We start from the raw sequence: 18,588 nt of genomic DNA on the forward strand, positions 1-18,588 counted from the left end.
GACAGACTCAAGCTTAGCTTGCAAGAACTAAGAGATACAGTGTGGCCATGTGGCCTTAATGAGAGAGACTCACTCCAGCTTAGCTTGCAAGAACTAAGAGACACAGTGTGGCCATGTGGCCTTAATGAGAGATACTCACTCCAGCTTAGCTTGCAAGAACTAAGAGACACTGTGTGGCCATGTGGCCTTAATGAGAGAGACTCACTCCAGCTTAGCTTGCAAGAACTAAGAGACACAGTGTGGCCATGTGGCCTTAATGAGAGAGACTGACTCCAGCTTACCTTGCAAGAACTAAGAGACACTGTGCGGCCATGTGGCCTTAATGAGAGAGACTGACTCAAGCTTAGCTTGCAAGAACTAAGAGACTCAGTGTGGCCATGTGGCCTTAATGAGAGAGACTGACTCCAACTTAGCTTGCAAGAACTAAGAGACACTGTGTGGCCATGTGGCCTTAATGAGAGAGACACACTCCAGCTTAGCTTGCAAGAACTAAGAGACACAGTGTGGCCATGTGGCCTTAATGAGAGACTCACTCCAGCTTAGCTTGCAAGAACTAAGAGACAGTGTGGCCATGTAGCCTTAATGAGAGAGACTGACTCCAGCTTAGCTTGCAAGAACTAAGAGACACAGTGTGGCCATGTGGCCTTAATGAGAGAGACTGACTCCAGCTTAGCTTGCAAGAATTAAGAGACACAGTGTGCCCATGTGACCTTAATGAGAGAGACTGACTCCAGCTTACCTTGCAAGAACTAAGAGACACTGTGCGGCCATGTGGCCTTAAAGAGAGAGACTGACTCCAGCTTAGCTTGCAAGAACTAAGAGACACAGTGTGGCCATGTGGCCTTAATGAGAGAGACTGACTCCAGCTTAGCTTGCAAGAATTAAGAGACACAGTGTGCCCATGTGACCTTAATGAGAGAGACTGACTCCAGCTTACCTTGCAAGAACTAAGAGACACTGTGCGGCCATGTGGCCTTAATGAGAGAGACTGACTCAAGCTTAGCTTGCAAGAACTAAGAGACACAGTGTGGCCATGTGGCCTTAATGAGAGATACTCACTCCAGCTTAGCTTGCAAGAACTAAGAGACACTGTGTGGCCATGTGGCCTTAATGAGAGAGACTCACTCCAGCTTAGCTTGCAAGAACTAAGAGACACAGTGTGGCCATGTGGCCTTAATGAAAGACTCACTCCAGCTTAGCTTGCAAGAACTAAGAGACAGTGTGGCCATGTAGCCTTAATGAGAGAGACTGACTCCAGCTTAGCTTGCAAGAACTAAGAGACACTGTGCGGCCATGTGGCCTTAAAGAGAGAGACTGACTCCAGCTTAGCTTGCAAGAACTAAGAGACACAGTGTGGCCATGTGGCCTTAATGAGAGAGACTGACTCCAGCTTAGCTTGCAAGAATTAAGAGACACAGTGTGCCCATGTGACCTTAATGAGAGAGACTGACTCCAGCTTAGCTTGCAAGAACTAAGAGACACTGTGCGGCCATGTGGCCTTAAAGAGAGAGACTGACTCCAGCTTAGCTTGCAAGAACTAAGAGACACAGTGTGGCCATGTGGCCTTAATGAGAGAGACTCACTCCAGCTTAGCTTGCAAGAACTAAGAGACACAGTGTGACCATGTGACCTTAATGAGAGAGACTGACTCCAGCTTAGCTTGCAAGAACTAAGAGACACTGTGTGGCCATGTGGCCTTAATGAGAGAGACTGACTCAAGCTTAGCTTGCAAGAACTAAGAGACACAGTGTGGCCATGTGGCCTTAATGAGAGAGACTCACTCCAGCTTACCTTGCAAGAACTAAGATACACTGTGTGGCCATGTGGCCTTAATGAGAGAGACTCACTCCAGCTTAGCTTGCAAGAACTAAGAGACACAGTGTGGCCATGTGGCCTTAATGAGAGACTCACTCCAGCTTAGCTTGCAAGAACTAAGAGACACAGTGTGGCCATGTGGCCTTAATGAGAGAGACTGACTCCAGCTTAGCTTGCAAGAACTAAGAGACACAGTGTGGCCATGTGGCCTTAATGAGAGAGACTGACTCCAGCTTAGCTTGCAAGAACTAAGAGACACAGTGTGACCATGTGACCTTAATGAGAGAGACTGACTCCAGCTTAGCTTGCAAGAACTAAGAGACACTGTGTGGCCATGTGGCCTTAATGAGAGAGACAGACTCAAGCTTAGCTTGCAAGAACTAAGAGATACAGTGTGGCAATGTGGCCTTAATGAGAGAGACTCACTCCAGCTTAGCTTACAAGAACTAAGAGACTCAGTGTGGCCATGTGGCCTTAATGAGAGAGACTGACTCCAACTTAGCTTGCAAGAACTAAGAGACACTGTGTGGCCATGTGGCCTTAATGAGAGACTCACTCCAGCTTAGCTTGCAAGAACTAAGAGACAGTGTGGCCATGTAGCCTTAATGAGAGAGACTGACTCCAGCTTAGCTTGCAAGAACTAAGAGACACAGTGTGGCCATGTGGCCTTAATGAGAGAGACTGACTCCAGCTTAGCTTGCAAGAACTAAGAGACAGTGTGGCCATGTAGCCTTAATGAGAGAGACTGACTCCAGCTTAGCTTGCAAGAACTAAGAGACACAGTGTGGTCATGTGGCCTTAATGAGAGAGACTGACTCCAGCTTAGCTTGCAAGAACTATGAGACACAGTGTGGCCATGTGGCCTTAATGAGAGAGACTGATTCCAGCTTAGCTTGCAAGAACTAAGAGACACAGTGTGGCCATGTGGCCTTAATGAGAGAGACTGACTCCAGCTTAGCTTGCAAGAACTAAGAGACACAGTGTGACCATCTGACCTTAATGAGAGAGACTGACTCCAGCTTAGCTTGCAAGAACTAAGAGACACTGTGTGGCCATGTGGCCTTAATGAGAGAGACCGACTCAAGCTTAGCTTGCAAGAACTAAGAGACTCAGTGTGGCCATGTGGCCTTAATGAGAGAGACTGACTCCAACTTAGCTTGCAAGAACTAAGAGACACTGTGTGGCCATGTGGCCTTAATGAGAGAGACACACTCCAGCTTAGCTTGCAAGAACTAAGAGACACAGTGTGGCAATGTGGCCTTAATGAGAAACTCACTCCAGCTTAGCTTGCAAGAACTAAGAGACAGTGTGGCCATGTAGTCTTAATGAGAGAGACTGACTCCAGCTTAGCTTGCAAGAACTAAGAGACACAGTGTGGCCATGTGGCCTTAATGAGAGAGACTGCCTCCAGCTTAGCTTGCAAGAACTAAGAGACACAGTGTGGCCATGTGGCCTTAATGAGAGAGACTGATTCCAGCTTAACTTGCAAGAACTAAGCGACACAGTGTGGCCATGTGGCCTTAATGAGAGAGACTGACCCCAGCTTAGCTTGCAAGAACTAAGAGACACTGTGTGGCCATGTGGCCTTAATGAGAGAGACAGACTCAAGCTTAGCTTGCAAGAACTAAGAGATACAGTGTGGCCATGTGGCCTTAATGAGAGAGACTCACTCCAGCTTAGCTTGCAAGAACTAAGAGACACAGTGTGGCCATGTGGCCTTAATGAGAGATACTCACTCCAGCTTAGCTTGCAAGAACTAAGAGACACTGTGTGGCCATGTGGCCTTAATGAGAGAGACTCACTCCAGCTTAGCTTGCAAGAACTAAGAGACACAGTGTGGCCATGTGGCCTTAATGAGAGAGACTGACTCCAGCTTACCTTGCAAGAACTAAGAGACACTGTGCGGCCATGTGGCCTTAATGAGAGAGACTGACTCAAGCTTAGCTTGCAAGAACTAAGAGACTCAGTGTGGCCATGTGGCCTTAATGAGAGAGACTGACTCCAACTTAGCTTGCAAGAACTAAGAGACACTGTGTGGCCATGTGGCCTTAATGAGAGAGACACACTCCAGCTTAGCTTGCAAGAACTAAGAGACACAGTGTGGCCATGTGGCCTTAATGAGAGACTCACTCCAGCTTAGCTTGCAAGAACTAAGAGACAGTGTGGCCATGTAGCCTTAATGAGAGAGACTGACTCCAGCTTAGCTTGCAAGAACTAAGAGACACAGTGTGGCCATGTGGCCTTAATGAGAGAGACTGACTCCAGCTTAGCTTGCAAGAATTAAGAGACACAGTGTGCCCATGTGACCTTAATGAGAGAGACTGACTCCAGCTTACCTTGCAAGAACTAAGAGACACTGTGCGGCCATGTGGCCTTAAAGAGAGAGACTGACTCCAGCTTAGCTTGCAAGAACTAAGAGACACAGTGTGGCCATGTGGCCTTAATGAGAGAGACTGACTCCAGCTTAGCTTGCAAGAATTAAGAGACACAGTGTGCCCATGTGACCTTAATGAGAGAGACTGACTCCAGCTTACCTTGCAAGAACTAAGAGACACTGTGCGGCCATGTGGCCTTAATGAGAGAGACTGACTCAAGCTTAGCTTGCAAGAACTAAGAGACACAGTGTGGCCATGTGGCCTTAATGAGAGATACTCACTCCAGCTTAGCTTGCAAGAACTAAGAGACACTGTGTGGCCATGTGGCCTTAATGAGAGAGACTCACTCCAGCTTAGCTTGCAAGAACTAAGAGACACAGTGTGGCCATGTGGCCTTAATGAAAGACTCACTCCAGCTTAGCTTGCAAGAACTAAGAGACAGTGTGGCCATGTAGCCTTAATGAGAGAGACTGACTCCAGCTTAGCTTGCAAGAACTAAGAGACACAGTGTGGCCATGTGGCCTTAATGAGAGAGACTGACTCCAGCTTAGCTTGCAAGAACTAAGAGACACAGTGTGACCATGTGGCCTTAATGAGAGAGACTGACTCCAGCTTAGCTTGCAAGAACTAAGAGACAGTGTGGCCATGTAGCCTTAATGAGAGAGACTGACTCCAGCTTAGCTTGCAAGAACTAAGAGACACAGTGTGGCCATGTGGCCTTAATGAGAGAGACTCACTCCAGCTTACCTTGCAAGAACTAAGATACACTGTGTGGCCATGTGGCCTTAATGAGAGAGACTCACTCCAGCTTAGCTTGCAAGAACTAAGAGACACAGTGTGGCCATGTGGCCTTAATGAGAGACTCACTCCAGCTTAGCTTTCAAGAACTAAGAGACACAGTGTGGCCATGTGGCCTTAATGAGAGAGACTGACTCCAGCTTAGCTTGCAAGAACTAAGAGACACAGTGTGGCCATGTGGCCTTAATGAGAGAGACTGACTCCAGCTTAGCTTGCAAGAACTAAGAGACACAGTGTGACCATGTGACCTTAATGAGAGAGACTGACTCCAGCTTAGCTTGCAAGAACTAAGAGACACTGTGTGGCCATGTGGCCTTAATGAGAGAGACAGACTCAAGCTTAGCTTGCAAGAACTAAGAGACAGTGTGGCCATGTAGCCTTAATGAGAGAGACTGACTCCAGCTTAGCTTGCAAGAACTAAGAGACACAGTGTGGTCATGTGGCCTTAAAGAGAGAGACTGACTCCAGCTTAGCTTGAAAGAACTATGAGACACAGTGTGGCCATGTGGCCTTAATGAGAGAGACTGATTCCAGCTTAGCTTGCAAGAACTAAGAGACACAGTGTGGCCATGTGGCCTTAATGAGAGAGACTGACTCCAGCTTAGCTTGCAAGAACTAAGAGACACAGTGTGACCATCTGACCTTAATGAGAGAGACTGACTCCAGCTTAGCTTGCAAGAACTAAGAGACACAGTGTGGTCATGTGGCCTTAATGAGAGAGACTGACTCCAGCTTAGCTTGCAAGAACTATGAGACACAGTGTGGCCATGTGGCCTTAATGAGAGAGACTGATTCCAGCTTAGCTTGCAGGAACTAAGAGACACAGTGTGGCCATGTGGCCTTAATGAGAGAGACTGACTCCAGCTTAGCTTGCAAGAACTAAGAGACACAGTGTGACCATCTGACCTTAATGAGAGAGACTGACTCCAGCTTAGCTTGCAAGAACTAAGAGACACTGTGTGGCCATGTGGCCTTAATGAGAGAGACCGACTCAAGCTTAGCTTGCAAGAACTAAGAGACTCAGTGTGGCCATGTGGCCTTAATGAGAGAGACTGACTCCAACTTAGCTTGCAAGAACTAAGAGACACTGTGTGGCCATGTGGCCTTAATGAGAGAGACACACTCCAGCTTAGCTTGCAAGAACTAAGAGACACAGTGTGGCCATGTGGCCTTAATGAGAGACTCACTCCAGCTTAGCTTGCAAGAACTAAGAGACAGTGTGGCCATGTAGCCTTAATGAGAGAGACTGACTCCAGCTTAGCTTGCAAGAACTAAGAGACACAGTGTGGCCATGTGGCCTTAATGAGAGAGACTGCCTCCAGCTTAGCTTGCAAGAACTAAGAGACACAGTGTGGCCATGTGGCCTTAATGAGAGAGACTGATTCCAGCTTAACTTGCAAGAACTAAGCGACACAGTGTGGCCATGTGGCCTTAATGAGAGAGACTGACTCCAGCTTAGCTTGCAAGAACTAAGAGACACTGTGTGGCCATGTGGCCTTAATGAGAGAGACAGACTCAAGCTTAGCTTGCAAGAACCAAGAGATACAGTGTGGCCATGTGGCCTTAATGAGAGAGACTCACTCCAGCTTAGCTTGCAAGAACTAAGAGACACAGTGTGGCCATGTGGCCTTAATGAGAGATACTCACTCCAGCTTAGCTTGCAAGAACTAAGAGACACTGTGTGGCCATGTGGCCTTAATGAGAGAGACTCACTCCAGCTTAGCTTGCAAGAACTAAGAGACACAGTGTGGCCATGTGGCCTTAATGAGAGAGACTGACTCCAGCTTACCTTGCAAGAACTAAGAGACACTGTGCGGCCATGTGGCCTTAATGAGAGAGACTGACTCAAGCTTAGCTTGCAAGAACTAAGAGACTCAGTGTGGCCATGTGGCCTTAATGAGAGAGACTGACTCCAACTTAGCTTGCAAGAACTAAGAGACACTGTGTGGCCATGTGGCCTTAATGAGAGAGACACACTCCAGCTTAGCTTGCAAGAACTAAGAGACACAGTGTGGCCATGTGGCCTTAATGAGAGACTCACTCCAGCTTAGCTTGCAAGAACTAAGAGACAGTGTGGCCATGTAGCCTTAATGAGAGAGACTGACTCCAGCTTAGCTTGCAAGAACTAAGAGACACAGTGTGGCCATGTGGCCTTAATGAGAGAGACTGACTCCAGCTTAGCTTGCAAGAATTAAGAGACACAGTGTGCCCATGTGACCTTAATGAGAGAGACTGACTCCAGCTTACCTTGCAAGAACTAAGAGACACTGTGCGGCCATGTGGCCTTAATGAGAGAGACTGACTCCAGCTTAGCTTGCAAGAACTAAGAGACACAGTGTGGCCATGTGGCCTTAATGAGAGAGACTGACTCCAGCTTAGCTTGCAAGAATTAAGAGACACAGTGTGCCCATGTGACCTTAATGAGAGAGACTGACTCCAGCTTACCTTGCAAGAACTAAGAGACACTGTGCGGCCATGTGGCCTTAATGAGAGAGACTGACTCAAGCTTAGCTTGCAAGAACTAAGAGACACAGTGTGGCCATGTGGCCTTAATGAGAGATACTCACTCCAGCTTAGCTTGCAAGAACTAAGAGACACTGTGTGGCCATGTGGCCTTAATGAGAGAGACTCACTCCAGCTTAGCTTGCAAGAACTAAGAGACACAGTGTGGCCATGTGGCCTTAATGAAAGACTCACTCCAGCTTAGCTTGCAAGAACTAAGAGACAGTGTGGCCATGTAGCCTTAATGAGAGAGACTGACTCCAGCTTAGCTTGCAAGAACTAAGAGACACAGTGTGGCCATGTGGCCTTAATGAGAGAGACTGACTCCAGCTTAGCTTGCAAGAACTAAGAGACACAGTGTGACCATGTGGCCTTAATGAGAGAGACTGACTCCAGCTTAGCTTGCAAGAACTAAGAGACAGTGTGGCCATGTAGCCTTAATGAGAGAGACTGACTCCAGCTTAGCTTGCAAGAACTAAGATACACTGTGTGGCCATGTGGCCTTAATGAGAGAGACTCACTCCAGCTTAGCTTGCAAGAACTAAGAGACACAGTGTGGCCATGTGGCCTTAATGAGAGACTCACTCCAGCTTAGCTTGCAAGAACTAAGAGACACAGTGTGGCCATGTGGCCTTAATGAGAGAGACTGACTCCAGCTTAGCTTGCAAGAACTAAGAGACACAGTGTGGCCATGTGGCCTTAATGAGAGAGACTGACTCCAGCTTAGCTTGCAAGAACTAAGAGACACAGTGTGACCATGTGACCTTAATGAGAGAGACTGACTCCAGCTTAGCTTGCAAGAACTAAGAGACACTGTGTGGCCATGTGGCCTTAATGAGAGAGACAGACTCAAGCTTAGCTTGCAAGAACTAAGAGATACAGTGTGGCAATGTGGCCTTAATGAGAGAGACTCACTCCAGCTTAGCTTACAAGAACTAAGAGACTCAGTGTGGCCATGTGGCCTTAATGAGAGAAACTGACTCCAACTTAGCTTGCAAGAACTAAGAGACACTGTGTGGCCATGTGGCCTTAATGAGAGACTCACTCCAGCTTAGCTTGCAAGAACTAAGAGACAGTGTGGCCATGTAGCCTTAATGAGAGAGACTGACTCCAGCTTAGCTTGCAAGAACTAAGAGACACAGTGTGGCCATGTGGCCTTAATGAGAGAGACTGACTCCAGCTTAGCTTGCAAGAACTAAGAGACAGTGTGGCCATGTAGCCTTAATGAGAGAGACTGACTCCAGCTTAGCTTGCAAGAACTAAGAGACACAGTGTGGTCATGTGGCCTTAAAGAGAGAGACTGACTCCAGCTTAGCTTGAAAGAACTATGAGACACAGTGTGGCCATGTGGCCTTAATGAGAGAGACTGATTCCAGCTTAGCTTGCAAGAACTAAGAGACACAGTGTGGCCATGTGGCCTTAATGAGAGAGACTGACTCCAGCTTAGCTTGCAAGAACTAAGAGACACAGTGTGACCATCTGACCTTAATGAGAGAGACTGACTCCAGCTTAGCTTGCAAGAACTAAGAGACACTGTGTGGCCATGTGGCCTTAATGAGAGAGACCGACTCAAGCTTAGCTTGCAAGAACTAAGAGACTCAGTGTGGCCATGTGGCCTTAATGAGAGAGACTGACTCCAACTTAGCTTGCAAGAACTAAGAGACACTGTGTGGCCATGTGGCTTTAATGAGAGAGACACACTCCAGCTTAGCTTGCAAGAACTAAGAGACACAGTGTGGCCATGTGGCCTTAATGAGAGACTCACTCCAGCTTAGCTTGCAAGAACTAAGAGACAGTGTGGCCATGTAGCCTTAATGAGAGAGACTGACTCCAGCTTAGCTTGCAAGAACTAAGAGACACAGTGTGGCCATGTGGCCTTAATGAGAGAGACTGCCTCCAGCTTAGCTTGCAAGAACTAAGAGACACAGTGTGGCCATGTGGCCTTAATGAGAGAGACTGATTCCAGCTTAACTTGCAAGAACTAAGTGACACAGTGTGGCCATGTGGCCTTAATGAGAGAGACTGACTCCAGCTTAGCTTGCAAGAACTAAGAGACACTGTGTGGCCATGTGGCCTTAATGAGAGAGACAGACTCAAGCTTAGCTTGCAAGAACTAAGAGATACAGTGTGGCCATGTGGCCTTAATGAGAGAGACTCACTCCAGCTTAGCTTGCAAGAACTAAGAGACACAGTGTGGCCATGTGGCCTTAATGAGAGATACTCACTCCAGCTTAGCTTGCAAGAACTAAGAGACACTGTGTGGCCATGTGGCCTTAATGAGAGAGACTCACTCCAGCTTAGCTTGCAAGAACTAAGAGACACAGTGTGGCCATGTGGCCTTAATGAGAGAGACTGACTCCAGCTTACCTTGCAAGAACTAAGAGACACTGTGCGGCCATGTGGCCTTAATGAGAGAGACTGACTCAAGCTTAGCTTGCAAGAACTAAGAGACACAGTGTGGCCATGTGGCCTTAATGAGAGAGACTGATTCCAGCATAGCTTGCAAGAACTAAGAGACACTGTGTGGCCATGTGGCCTTAATGAGAGAGACACACTCCAGCTTAGCTTGCAAGAACTAAGAGACACAGTGTGGCCATGTGGCCTTAATGAGAGACTCACTCCAGCTTAGCTTGCAAGAACTAAGAGACAGTGTGGCCATGTAGCCTTAATGAGAGAGACTGACTCCAGCTTAGCTTGCAAGAACTAAGAGACACAGTGTGGCCATGTGGCCTTAATGAGAGAGACTGACTCCAGCTTAGCTTGCAAGAACTAAGAGACACAGTGTGACCATGTGGCCTTAATGAGAGAGACTCACTCCAGCTTAGCTTGCAAGAACTAAGATACACTGTGTGGCCATGTGGCCTTAATAGAGAGACTCACTCCAGCTTAGCTTACAAGAACTAAGAGACTCAGTGTGGCCATGTGGCCTTAATGAGAGAGACTGACTCCAACTTAGCTTGCAAGAACTAAGAGACACTGTGTGGCCATGTGGCCTTAATGAGAGACTCACTCCAGCTTAGCTTGCAAGAACTAAGAGACAGTGTGGCCATGTAGCCTTAATGAGAGAGACTGACTCCAGCTTAGCTTGCAAGAACTAAGAGACACAGTGTGGCCATGTGGCCTTAATGAGAGAGACTGACTCCAGCTTAGCTTGCAAGAACTAAGAGACAGTGTGGCCATGTAGCCTTAATGAGAGAGACTGACTCCAGCTTAGCTTGCAAGAACTAAGAGACACAGTGTGGTCATGTGGCCTTAATGAGAGAGACTGACTCCAGCTTAGCTTGCAAGAACTATGAGACACAGTGTGGCCATGTGGCCTTAATGAGAGAGACTGATTCCAGCTTAGCTTGCAAGAACTAAGAGACACAGTGTGGCCATGTGGCCTTAATGAGAGAGACTGACTCCAGCTTAGCTTGCAAGAACTAAGAGACACAGTGTGACCATCTGACCTTAATGAGAGAGACTGACTCCAGCTTAGCTTGCAAGAACTAAGAGACACTGTGTGGCCATGTGGCCTTAATGAGAGAGACCGACTCAAGCTTAGCTTGCAAGAACTAAGAGACTCAGTGTGGCCATGTGGCCTTAATGAGAGAGACTGACTCCAACTTAGCTTGCAAGAACTAAGAGACACTGTGTGGCCATGTGGCCTTAATGAGAGAGACACACTCCAGCTTAGCTTGCAAGAACTAAGAGACACAGTGTGGCCATGTGGCCTTAATGAGAGACTCACTCCAGCTTAGCTTGCAAGAACTAAGAGACAGTGTGGCCATGTAGCCTTAATGAGAGAGACTGACTCCAGCTTAGCTTGCAAGAACTAAGAGACACAGTGTGGCCATGTGGCCTTAATGAGAGAGACTGCCTCCAGCTTAGCTTGCAAGAACTAAGAGACACAGTGTGGCCATGTGGCCTTAATGAGAGAGACTGATTCCAGCTTAACTTGCAAGAACTAAGCGACACAGTGTGGCCATGTGGCCTTAATGAGAGAGACTGACTCCAGCTTAGCTTGCAAGAACTAAGAGACACTGTGTGGCCATGTGGCCTTAATGAGAGAGACAGACTCAAGCTTAGCTTGCAAGAACTAAGGGATACAGTGTGGCCATGTGGCCTTAATGAGAGAGACTCACTCCAGCTTAGCTTGCAAGAACTAAGAGACACAGTGTGGCCATGTGGCCTTAATGAGAGATACTCACTCCAGCTTAGCTTGCAAGAACTAAGAGACACTGTGTGGCCATGTGGCCTTAATGAGAGAGACTCACTCCAGCTTAGCTTGCAAGAACTAAGAGACACAGTGTGGCCATGTGGCCTTAATGAGAGAGACTCACTCCAGCTTACCTTGCAAGAACTAAGAGACACTGTGCGGCCATGTGGCCTTAATGAGAGAGACTGACTCAAGCTTAGCTTGCAAGAACTAAGAGACTCAGTGTGGCCATGTGGCCTTAATGAGAGAGACTGACTCCAACTTAGCTTGCAAGAACTAAGAGACACTGTGTGGCCATGTGGCCTAATGAGAGAGACACACTCCAGCTTAGCTTGCAAGAACTAAGAGACACAGTGTGGCCATGTGGCCTTAATGAGAGACTCACTCCAACTTAGCTTGCAAGAACTAAGAGACAGTGTGGCCATGTAGCCTTAATGAGAGAGACTGACTCCAGCTTAGCTTGCAAGAACTAAGAGACACAGTGTGGCCATGTGGCCTTAATGAGAGAGACTGACTCCAGCTTAGCTTGCAAGAATTAAGAGACACAGTGTGCCCATGTGACCTTAATGAGAGAGACTGACTCCAGCTTACCTTGCAAGAACTAAGAGACACTGTGCGGCCATGTGGCCTTAATGAGAGAGACTGACTCCAGCTTAGCTTGCAAGAACTAAGAGACACAGTGTGGCCATGTGGCCTTAATGAGAGAGACTGACTCCAGCTTAGCTTGCAAGAATTAAGAGACACAGTGTGCCCATGTGACCTTAATGAGAGAGACTGACTCCAGCTTACCTTGCAAGAACTAAGAGACACTGTGCGGCCATGTGGCCTTAATGAGAGAGACTGACTCCAGCTTAGCTTGCAAGAACTAAGAGACACAGTGTGACCATCTGACCTTAATGAGAGAGACTGACTCCAGCTTAGCTTGCAAGAACTAAGAGACACTGTGTGGCCATGTGGCCTTAATGAGAGAGACCGACTCAAGCTTAGCTTGCAAGAACTAAGAGACTCAGTGTGGCCATGTGGCCTTAATGAGAGAGACTGACTCCAACTTAGCTTGCAAGAACTAAGAGACACTGTGTGGCCATGTGGCTTTAATGAGAGAGACACACTCCAGCTTAGCTTGCAAGAACTAAGAGACACAGTGTGGCCATGTGGCCTTAATGAGAGACTCACTCCAGCTTAGCTTGCAAGAACTAAGAGACAGTGTGGCCATGTAGCCTTAATGAGAGAGACTGACTCCAGCTTAGCTTGCAAGAACTAAGAGACACAGTGTGGCCATGTGGCCTTAATGAGAGAGACTGCCTCCAGCTTAGCTTGCAAGAACTAAGAGACACAGTGTGGCCATGTGGCCTTAATGAGAGAGACTGATTCCAGCTTAACTTGCAAGAACTAAGTGACACAGTGTGGCCATGTGGCCTTAATGAGAGAGACTGACTCCAGCTTAGCTTGCAAGAACTAAGAGACACTGTGTGGCCATGTGGCCTTAATGAGAGAGACAGACTCAAGCTTAGCTTGCAAGAACTAAGAGATACAGTGTGGCCATGTGGCCTTAATGAGAGAGACTCACTCCAGCTTAGCTTGCAAGAACTAAGAGACACAGTGTGGCCATGTGGCCTTAATGAGAGATACTCACTCCAGCTTAGCTTGCAAGAACTAAGAGACACTGTGTGGCCATGTGGCCTTAATGAGAGAGACTCACTCCAGCTTAGCTTGCAAGAACTAAGAGACACAGTGTGGCCATGTGGCCTTAATGAGAGAGACTGACTCCAGCTTACCTTGCAAGAACTAAGAGACACTGTGCGGCCATGTGGCCTTAATGAGAGAGACTGACTCAAGCTTAGCTTGCAAGAACTAAGAGATGCAGTGTGGCCATGTGGCCTTAATGAGAGAGACTGACTCCAACTTAGCTTGCAAGAACTAAGAGACACTGTGTGGCCATGTGGCCTTAATGAGAGAGACACACTCCAGCTTAGCTTGCAAGAACTAAGAGACACAGTGTGGCCATGTGGCCTTAATGAGAGACTCACTCCAGCTTAGCTTGCAAGAACTAAGAGACAGTGTGGCCATGTAGCCTTAATGAGAGAGACTGACTCCAGCTTAGCTTGCAAGAACTAAGAGACACAGTGTGGCCATGTGGCCTTAATGAGAGAGACTGACTCCAGCTTAGCTTGCAAGAACTAAGAGACACAGTGTGACCATGTGGCCTTAATGAGAGAGACTCACTCCAGCTTAGCTTGCAAGAACTAAGATACACTGTGTGGCCATGTGGCCTTAATGAGAGAGACTCACTCCAGCTTAGCTTACAAGAACTAAGAGACTCAGTGTGGCCATGTGGCCTTAATGAGAGAGACTGACTCCAACTTAGCTTGCAAGAACTAAGAGACACTGTGTGGCCATGTGGCCTTAATGAGAGACTCACTCCAGCTTAGCTTGCAAGAACTAAGAGACAGTGTGGCCATGTAGCCTTAATGAGAGAGACTGACTCCAGCTTAGCTTGCAAGAACTAAGAGACACAGTGTGGCCATGTGGCCTTAATGAGAGAGACTGACTCCAGCTTAGCTTGCAAGAACTAAGAGACAGTGTGGCCATGTAGCCTTAATGAGAGAGACTGACTCCAGCTTAGCTTGCAAGAACTAAGAGACACAGTGTGGTCATGTGGCCTTAATGAGAGAGACTGACTCCAGCTTAGCTTGCAAGAACTATGAGACACAGTGTGGCCATGTGGCCTTAATGAGAGAGACTGATTCCAGCTTAGCTTGCAAGAACTAAGAGACACAGTGTGGCCATGTGGCCTTAATGAGAGAGACTGACTCCAGCTTAGCTTGCAAGAACTAAGAGACACAGTGTGACCATCTGACCTTAATGAGAGAGACTGACTCCAGCTTAGCTTGCAAGAACTAAGAGACACTGTGTGGCCATGTGGCCTTAATGAGAGAGACCGACTCAAGCTTAGCTTGCAAGAACTAAGAGACTCAGTGTGGCCATGTGGCCTTAATGAGAGAGACTGACTCCAACTTAGCTTGCAAGAACTAAGAGACACTGTGTGGCCATGTGGCCTTAATGAGAGAGACACACTCCAGCTTAGCTTGCAAGAACTAAGAGACACAGTGTGGCCATGTGGCCTTAATGAGAGACTCACTCCAGCTTAGCTTGCAAGAACTAAGAGACAGTGTGGCCATGTAGCCTTAATGAGAGAGACTGACTCCAGCTTAGCTTGCAAGAACTAAGAGACACAGTGTGGCCATGTGGCCTTAATGAGAGAGACTGCCTCCAGCTTAGCTTGCAAGAACTAAGAGACACAGTGTGGCCATGTGGCCTTAATGAGAGAGACTGATTCCAGCTTAACTTGCAAGAACTAAGCGACACAGTGTGGCCATGTGGCCTTAATGAGAGAGACTGACTCCAGCTTAGCTTGCAAGAACTAAGAGACACTGTGTGGCCATGTGGCCTTAATGAGAGAGACAGACTCAAGCTTAGCTTGCAAGAACTAAGAGATACAGTGTGGCCATGTGGCCTTAATGAGAGAGACTCACTCCAGCTTAGCTTGCAAGAACTAAGAGACACAGTGTGGCCATGTGGCCTTAATGAGAGATACTCACTCCAGCTTAGCTTGCAAGAACTAAGAGACACAGTGTGGCCATGTGGCCTTAATGAGAGAGACTGACTCCAGCTTACCTTGCAAGAACTAAGAGACACTGTGCGGCCATGTGGCCTTAATGAGAGAGACTGACTCAAGCTTAGCTTGCAAGAACTAAGAGACTCAGTGTGGCCATGTGGCCTTAATGAGAGAGACTGACTCCAACTTAGCTTGCAAGAACTAAGAGACACTGTGTGGCCATGTGGCCTAATGAGAGAGACACACTCCAGCTTAGCTTGCAAGAACTAAGAGACACAGTGTGGCCATGTGGCCTTAATGAGAGACTCACTCCAACTTAGCTTGCAAGAACTAAGAGACAGTGTGGCCATGTAGCCTTAATGAGAGAGACTGACTCCAGCTTAGCTTGCAAGAACTAAGAGACACAGTGTGGCCATGTGGCCTTAATGAGAGAGACTGACTCCAGCTTAGCTTGCAAGAATTAAGAGACACAGTGTGCCCATGTGACCTTAATGAGAGAGACTGACTCCAGCTTACCTTGCAAGAACTAAGAGACACTGTGCGGCCATGTGGCCTTAATGAGAGAGACTGACTCCAGCTTAGCTTGCAAGAACTAAGAGACACAGTGTGGCCATGTGGCCTTAATGAGAGAGACTGACTCCAGCTTAGCTTGCAAGAATTAAGAGACACAGTGTGCCCATGTGACCTTAATGAGAGAGACTGACTCCAGCTTACCTTGCAAGAACTAAGAGACACTGTGCGGCCATGTGGCCTTAATGAGAGAGACTGACTCAAGCTTAGCTTGCAAGAACTAAGAGACACAGTGTGGCCATGTGGCCTTAATGAGAGAGACTGCCTCCAGCTTAGCATGCAAGAACTAAGAGACACAGTGTGGCCATGTGGCCTTAATGAGAGAGACTCACTCCAGCTTAGCTTGCAAGAACTAAGCGACACAGTGTGGCCATGTGGCCTTAATGAGAGAGACTGACTCCAGCTTAGCTTGCAAGAACTAAGAGACACTGTGTGGCCATGTGGCCTTAATGAGAGAGACAGACTCAAGCTTAGCTTGCAAGAACTAAGAGATACAGTGTGGCCATGTGGCCTTAATGAGAGAGACTCACTCCAGCTTAGCTTGCAAGAACTAAGAGACACAGTGTGGCCATGTGGCCTTAATGAGAGATACTCACTCCAGCTTAGCTTGCAAGAACTAAGAGACACTGTGTGGCCATGTGGCCTTAATGAGAGAGACTCACTCCAGCTTAGCTTGCAAGAACTAAGAGACACAGTGTGGCCATGTGGCCTTAATGAGAGAGACTGACTCCAGCTTACCTTGCAAGAACTAAGAGACACTGTGCGGCCATGTGGCCTTAATGAGAGAGACTGACTCAAGCTTAGCTTGCAAGAACTAAGAGACTCAGTGTGGCCATGTGGCCTTAATGAGAGAGACTGACTCCAACTTAGCTTGCAAGAACTAAGAGACACTGTGTGGCCATGTGGCCTAATGAGAGAGACACACTCCAGCTTAGCTTGCAAGAACTAAGAGACACAGTGTGGCCATGTGGCCTTAATGAGAGACTCACTCCAACTTAGCTTGCAAGAACTAAGAGACAGTGTGGCCATGTAGCCTTAATGAGAGAGACTGACTCCAGCTTAGCTTGCAAGAACTAAGAGACACAGTGTGGCCATGTGGCCTTAATGAGAGAGACTGACTCCAGCTTAGCTTGCAAGAATTAAGAGACACAGTGTGCCCATGTGACCTTAATGAGAGAGACTGACTCCAGCTTACCTTGCAAGAACTAAGAGACACTGTGCGGCCATGTGGCCTTAATGAGAGAGACTGACTCCAGCTTAGCTTGCAAGAACTAAGAGACACAGTGTGGCCATGTGGCCTTAATGAGAGAGACTGACTCCAGCTTAGCTTGCAAGAATTAAGAGACACAGTGTGCCCATGTGACCTTAATGAGAGAGACTGACTCCAACTTACCTTGCAAGAACTAAGAGACACTGTGCGGCCATGTGGCCTTAATGAGAGAGACTGACTCAAGCTTAGCTTGCAAGAACTAAGAGACACAGTGTGGCCATGTGGCCTTAATGAGAGATACTCACTCCAGCTTAGCTTGCAAGAACTAAGAGACACTGTGTGGCCATGTGGCCTTAATGAGAGAGACTCACTCCAGCTTAGCTTGCAAGAACTAAGAGACACAGTGTGGCCATGTGGCCTTAATGAAAGACTCACTCCAGCTTAGCTTGCAAGAACTAAGAGACAGTGTGGCCATGTAGCCTTAATGAGAGAGACTGACTCCAGCTTAGCTTGCAAGAACTAAGAGACACAGTGTGGCCATGTGGCCTTAATGAGAGAGACTGACTCCAGCTTAGCTTGCAAGAACTAAGAGACACAGTGTGACCATGTGGCCTTAATGAGAGAGACTGACTCCAGCTTAGCTTGCAAGAACTAAGAGACAGTGTGGCCATGTAGCCTTAATGAGAGAGACTGACTCCAGCTTAGCTTGCAAGAACTAAGATACACTGTGTGGCCATGTGGCCTTAATGAGAGAGACTCACTCCAGCTTAGCTTGCAAGAACTAAGAGACACAGTGTGGCCATGTGGCCTTAATGAGAGACTCACTCCAGCTTAGCTTGCAAGAACTAAGAGACACAGTGTGGCCATGTGGCCTTAATGAGAGAGACTGACTCCAGCTTAGCTTGCAAGAACTAAGAGACACAGTGTGGCCATGTGGCCTTAATGAGAGAGACTGACTCCAGCTTAGCTTGCAAGAACTAAGAGACACAGTGTGACCATGTGACCTTAATGAGAGAGACTGACTCCAGCTTAGCTTGCAAGAACTAAGAGACACTGTGTGGCCATGTGGCCTTAATGAGAGAGACAGACTCAAGCTTAGCTTGCAAGAACTAAGAGATACAGTGTGGCAATGTGGCCTTAATGAGAGAGACTCACTCCAGCTTAGCTTACAAGAACTAAGAGACTCAGTGTGGCCATGTGGCCTTAATGAGAGAGACTGACTCCAACTTAGCTTGCAAGAACTAAGAGACACTGTGTGGCCATGTGGCCTTAATGAGAGACTCACTCCAGCTTAGCTTGCAAGAACTAAGAGACAGTGTGGCCATGTAGCCTTAATGAGAGAGACTGACTCCAGCTTAGCTTGCAAGAACTAAGAGACACAGTGTGGCCATGTGGCCTTAATGAGAGAGACTGACTCCAACTTAGCTTGCAAGAACTAAGAGACACTGTGTGGCCATGTGGCCTTAATGAGAGAGACACACTCCAGCTTAGCTTGCAAGAACTA

This window comes from Petromyzon marinus, chromosome 64, assembly GCF_048934315.1.
Source record: "Petromyzon marinus isolate PM22_M1 ecotype Great Lakes invasive population chromosome 64, UKy_Petmar_22M1.pri1.0, whole genome shotgun sequence".
In the NCBI taxonomy this organism is placed as follows: Eukaryota; Metazoa; Chordata; class Hyperoartia; order Petromyzontiformes; family Petromyzontidae; genus Petromyzon; species Petromyzon marinus.